The sequence below is a fragment of the Ascaphus truei genome, unplaced genomic scaffold, assembly GCF_040206685.1.
Source record: "Ascaphus truei isolate aAscTru1 unplaced genomic scaffold, aAscTru1.hap1 HAP1_SCAFFOLD_1110, whole genome shotgun sequence".
NCBI lineage: Eukaryota > Metazoa > Chordata > Amphibia > Anura > Ascaphidae > Ascaphus > Ascaphus truei.
The window spans coordinates 60,824-67,271 of NW_027453976.1; the positions used below are offsets into that span (position 1 = coordinate 60,824).

The 6,448-nt window shown below is 43.1% G+C and overlaps 1 long non-coding RNA gene across 1 annotated transcript; it reads left to right on the top strand.

Annotated features, from left to right (window-relative positions):
- Positions 1-223: 223 nt before the first annotated feature.
- LOC142475214 (uncharacterized) lies at positions 224-5,954 on the top strand. The gene is made up of 3 exons (XR_012790799.1): positions 224-713; positions 2,156-2,267; positions 5,843-5,954. It is a non-coding gene; the product is annotated as an uncharacterized LOC142475214 (long non-coding RNA).
- The last annotated feature ends 494 nt before the right edge of the window (positions 5,955-6,448 follow it).

Here is a 6,448-nt window from a genome sequence, read left to right on the forward strand (position 1 = left end):
AAAGCTTCAATGTGGAGAACAAAGCCAAGTAATGTTGAAGTTACTCCTTTTACCATTTACTTGGTCAGTCTGTACTGTCTACTCCCCACACAGCTGCTAAGGATCTTCCATTTTAAATACTTTCACCTCCTATTCTGCACTGCTTTGCTGCCCATTATTCAGAGATGCGTTCCAGTCATGTTTACCACTCTGAATCTCTCTGCAGTCATTGGTTCAGCACATCATGGGTAGAGCATGGCTACAGATACAGCAAGCTATTATTATTTTACCGGCTGATCATCCATAATATTGCATTAAAACATAGAATATCACTTAATTTCCAAAAGATTCAGTGATGCTGATAATGCAGAATCTCACAACATTTCCCATCATAATGCCATAATGCACCAGTGGGAGAAATAATCCTTGCTATATCTGTACATTGTGTGACGTATTACCTCCATGACCATTGAGAGCAAGTACATCTTCTGTATAGAGCGGCTGTGTTATGATGCAGTTATTGATCATCATTGACATAATCACAAGAATCTTATGCAAAGGGAAATTGTCCGCAGCGAAGTGAGATTTCAGCCCCCAAACGTCTGTAATATTAATGCAATGTCTTACTTTTGTTGCAGTGAACACTGAAGAGACGGATCTACTACAACACTGTACAGGATGAGCATACGCTACAAGCAGCAAAATGATCTTGCAGTTGACAGTATATTGTTCTGGTAATGTGCACAATTATTATTTATGGGCTACACACCACAGTGCTGGACATATTCTGTTAACTTCAACTCTACTCCTAACATGGAGATGTCTTCCTGGTGTTACTGATTCAGTACATCATATGCACAGTGTGGTTATGATATGATGGATTGATTTAATGAACCCACCAACCAATGATGACATCTGCATCATCTTCTGTAAAGTGCAGCTACAGCATGATATTATCAGCATTTGGTGCGGTATAATCAGAGGTATCTATGTGCTTTTGTGCCTGTTTTAAGTCCTCCAGCTTAACGCCCCTACACCTCCCACTACACAGGCATACTTACTTATGCATACACTGACATCTGGCATACCTACACACACCCCAGGGCCACTTCCTTCCCCTGATGTCAGGGAGAGGATGGGCATGCAGAGTGCAGTAAGTCTCCACGTTACTCTGGCCAACAGTCTTGGCCTACCTCCAGCATCTGTCACCCACAACATCTGTTCCCTCCTTGTAAAGTGCTGAACTATCTCACCTGGGTCAGTGCTATAGCTGATCACAGTGCCCGATCAGGATGTCACTGTGACAGGCAGCAGTGCAGATTGACCGGTCAATCAATGCAGTGCCGCAACATATGCACTAAATGAGATTTCCGTGCCCCCAGTCAGGTTACTCCCTGGGCAGTGACCCTGCTCACACCCTCCCCTAGTTCCACCTCTGATCACAATTATCTCTCTTGGAGAGTGTAGCAAATTGGAGTTGGGGGAATCTCACCTCTGCCATGCATGGTCACAATCTGGGCACAGGACCCAAATAGTGGGCAATGTGGCACTTCTTACAGTAGAGAATAAGTAACTTTATTCTTTACTTGTGTATTAAGGACCTTATTTGCATTAAATTCAGTCCACATGGGACCAAGACTTTCTGGCTTACTGAACAAAGTGGAATTGTTTCGTAGAGGGTGGAGAATTGTATTTTATCTGAAATTACCCCCTCTGCACAAAATACAAACAATTATACCCATACAAGTACCTTGTGGAAGTTGTTGCCCTCTATCTTCCTGTGGTCTCTCCCTGTTTCTCACCGTGCCTCCTCCCATTTCCTTGCACCTCTGCGTCTCCGCATATATCCCTATACTCAGAGCCGGCTCCGGTCAGTGACATGGGATGCCCAAATATGAGCATACCCATATATGGGCATCCATGCCACTGACCGGAGCCCGCTCTGTTGCGGATATGGAGAGAGACTGGGAGATTTACATCCCCTTATAATTCATATGGTGCATAGTACCGGCACGTATTGTTTTACCGGTACTGTGTACCTTCTTACTTTCACACTGGTACAGTATGTGCTGCAGTGGGACTGAGAGGGATATATTGGTAACACATAGTCATTGGTGGGGGAATTCAATCCATTTTGAAAATAGTAATGCATTGTTTTTTACTTTTTTTTTTGCAGTAATGAAGAATGAAAAAGTTCTGTTAAAATTGAATTGGACGTGAACTGGATTCAGCATTTCATCATCAACTCTGCACCAGTGTGAATTGACGTTCTTTAATGTTCTGACAAGGTACATGCAACATCTCTTCCTCTACCCCTACACCACCCTCTGCCTCTTGCCTCTCTCTCCACCTCCCTGCTAAGCGTATTAACCCATCTAATGTAATCCACATTCCTTGTCTCACTTTACTCTTCCCTTCTCACGTGCCCTCTGGAATGTCCACCACTTCTCATTCCCCTCACCCCTGTCCTACTCGATACCTCAGCTTAATTGAACTCTCTCCTCTGACATCTACCCTTATCTCTAACCTCTCCTCACTTTCTGCTTAAACTAACTATCTTGTTAACTCTTACAATGCTATCATCTCCTCCTCCCTCCTCCTCCATCATCTATATGCCCCTTCTAGGCTCTGACACACTCATCCCTCTAAGGCCGTGATTATCATGGGCACACGCTTGGTCGTCCACAGTGCGTGCGAGCGATGCAGGGCCTCCCCGTCGCCTCGGACCTCAGTGCAGGGATTGCTGGAGCGACAGGCATGCGCTAACTTTGCCTTCTGTTGCGTGCTTACTATAGACGCAGCCTAACCCATGCATTGGTTTAATTCACAAGCACGCTCTCATCACACTTCATCACATCACACTGCTGCTCTTAACACCTATGGAGGAAATCTCACAGTCTGATTTTCTACACTAAACCTTTGTCCTGTTCTGTAAAACTCTGCTCCTTTTTTTAAGGTCAAACACTACTTTTTCCTCACTCATCAACACTCCAATTTCATTCACACTGTCTTCTATGTATTTGAGTCCCACCACTGACTTTCTCCTCCCACTTAACATCCATCCTTTATTTCTCCTCAAGCCTTTGCTCACTTGAGGCAAGGTGGATGCCATCCACAAGTAGATTCGTTCTCTCCCTTCCCCCTCTCTCTTTTTCTATCTAGATCTCATTGCACTCTTGACTCCTTTTCTCCTGTCACAAAGCTGGAACCTGATCTTCTCTTCTCCCTCTACCACATGCCCTCTCAATCCTATATTCTCACTCTCACCCACATCTTCAATTCCTCCATATCCTTTGGCTCTTTCAACTCTTCCTTTTAAGCATGCAGTGGTCACCCCTATTCTCAAAAATAACCTTGACCTTGTGTGAATTTCTAACTATCGCCCTGTATCCGTCCTACCATTTGCCTCCTAATTGCTAGAACGTCTTGTGATCTCCCGTTTGATCAACATTCTTAAATCACATGCTCCTCTGGGCCCTTCACAATCTGCCTTTCCCAATGTAACCAATTATGTACATAAAGAAAATTCCCAAGGTCCATTTTACTTACTAATCCTGCTTGATCTCTCTTCTGCTTTTGATACTGTCAATCACTCTTCTCATTCATATTCTAAACTCTTTCTTCGTATCCGCAGCAAACTTATATCCTGGTTTTCATCATACTTCTCCATCACACATTCTCCATCTCTGTTGCTAACGTGTCTTTGTCTCCTGTTGTTTTGTCTGTTGGTATACCTCAGGACTCTGTTCTGGGACCTCTCTCACTACATACTATCACTAGTTGACCTTATCAACTATTTTGGCCCTTGATATCATCTCTATGCAGATGATACACACACCTATCCACCCTACCGTCACTCCTGCAATTTAGTTCCTAGTTTCGGGTCGCCTCCTGGCTATATCCTCCATGGATGACACTCTTCTGCCTTAAACCTAATGTCTAAAACTGAGCTCCTCATATTTCCCCCTAAATCTGGCCTAATATCACCTTTCTCCATCGCAGTAAACAGTACTACCATCATCCTGTCATGAAAGCACATTGCCTAGGAGTAACATTTGACTCTTCCCTTTCCATCTTCATTCACGACACTGGCTAAAGTTTGTCGATTCTTTCTCTGTAATATTTCCAAGATTTGCCCTTTTCTCTGTCAATCTACTGCTAAAACGCCAATGCATGCCCTTATCGTATGGGTTAACATACTGCTAACAGGGCTCCCTGCTTCACAACTTTCTCATTTGCAATCTATCCAAAACTCTGCTGCTTGAATAATTTCCCTTTCTCCCACAACAGTATCTGCTCATCTCCTCCTCCTCCTTAAATCCCTCTCCTTGCTTCCCATCAAGTTTCAGATCACCTACAAAGTTCTCCTCCTTACCTTTTTGTTAAGGTTCTCTATTAGTGGTGTACCGAGTACCCGGCGTTACCCAACACATTTCCAGCTACCCGGACATTACTCGAAACCGGCCACTGAGAAGTGGACTTGGCCGGGTAATACCCGGCGTCGGGTAATGTCAGGGCAGCTGGAAATAATCTTTCATACTTACCTTTCCTAAGACATCTAGGATCAGCAGCAGCAGTCCTCTGATGTTGGCAGCATCAGAGGTGTCTTCACCTGGCGGGGGGAGCTGCAGGAATCACTTCCACAGCACCGAAGCAGGTAAGCTGTGTCTGTGAGCCTGCAGCTCCCCCGCCGGCTGAAGACACCACAGATGCTGCCACCGTCACAGGACTGCTGCTGATCCTAGATTTCACCGCCACCCGGAAGGTAAGTGCCAAACCGTGTACCCGACCGGGTAGAACCTTTCATTTTGGCCGGGTACCCGTTACCCATTTTTTTATAGTTGAGGACCCAGTCCAACACTATTCTCTATTCATCTGCTCCTTCCTACATATCATCTTTGGTCTCGTTATGCCCTTCCTCGTCTCCTAAGCTCTACTAATAACTGTCTCCATTATACTTCTTACACCTCTACTGCGCACTCGCTCTCTTGCCTGAAACCCTTTCCCATCAATTTACCTGTGAAACTCACACACACTCAGTATATGCCAACATACCCTCTTCCACCCACATTTAAGATCAACCTTAAAATTCACAACTTAAATGAAGCATTTCAATAGCTTTTACTCGTTGCTACTGTCACTCATTCAGTCACTAACTATTGTTCCCAAGAAGTGCTTTATACTACAAGTACCCACCATTAAGGACAAGCATTGTCATCTACTGCACTTGTTCCCCCACCTGTTGTCTCTCTGTAAGTCTCCTTACATTTCTCTTAGATTGTAAACTACCCAGGACAGGGATTTACTTTCCTATTGTCTGTTTTTGTTTGTTGAATTTATTGTATAATAATTTCCTGTACTTTTTGGTCTCTCTTGTAAAGCGCTGAGTACACAATGGGTGGTATATAAATAGAGATATTTGCAGAGTCTAGAGACAAGGCACACGTGTATAGGTAGCTACAGTTTATCCGGGACCGTATGCATCCTTGAAGTGCCTGTCCCAGTTATTTTCTATTGATTGCAATGTAGGAGTGTCTGTCCTGTCTTATTTTTTTTATTATTATTATTATTATTATTATTATTATATATACAAAGATATATACAAAGATTGTTTCCTGTCGTTAGCATGACATTGTGTGACACAGTGTGATGTCATTGATTCAGTAGATTGTGTGCAGACCGGGACTGCAGTACAGTTTCACTGACATGAATAACTTGTGTGGTAGAAGCTCTAGAAGGAGCACAGCTGTGGGAGGGAGGTGGATTTGCTTTGTATCACATGGTTTGGAGCAAGGTTCATTGTATGTATCGTCAATAATAATTATAATAATAATAATGCAATGCTTAACTTTTTTATTTCAAGAGGAAAGACTGCAGAACAGAAGTGAATATTGAAGCCATGTGTTCATTTTCTTGCAAAATAGAAAATTGAAGGACAGTTGAAGAGGAGGAAAATGACTACACAGAGACAGATAAGCAATGTGTATATTTCTCATTTAGTATTTGTCGTTTTATTGACTCCAAAAAATCCGGCTGCTAAGGGTTTCGCATTGGACATATTCACCTCTACTCCACCCCTTCCTGTGATCTGTACCATGCAGATTTTTGTTGATTCAATACATCATGAATAGAGTGTGGCTACAGTATGAAGTACTGACCCAAGGACCACATCTACTACCATTCATAACAAGAACATGTGCAGTAGCGCACTGCTGCAGTTCTATGTTATTGCTATGAAAGGTTGAGGTGGTGCAATCATATGAATCTTGAGTGGGAGGGATCCTGTTTGCATCATTTAATTTGATCTAGGCCAGTAGAGTATATAACTCTCAGTACAGGTTACATATGGCATCAGTATTAGTGATTTAAAGAACAGAAAAACAGGAGTGGAGAACAAAACCAAGTAATGTTGAAGTTACTACTTTTTACTATTTACTTGGTCAGTCTGTACTGTCTACTCCCCACACAG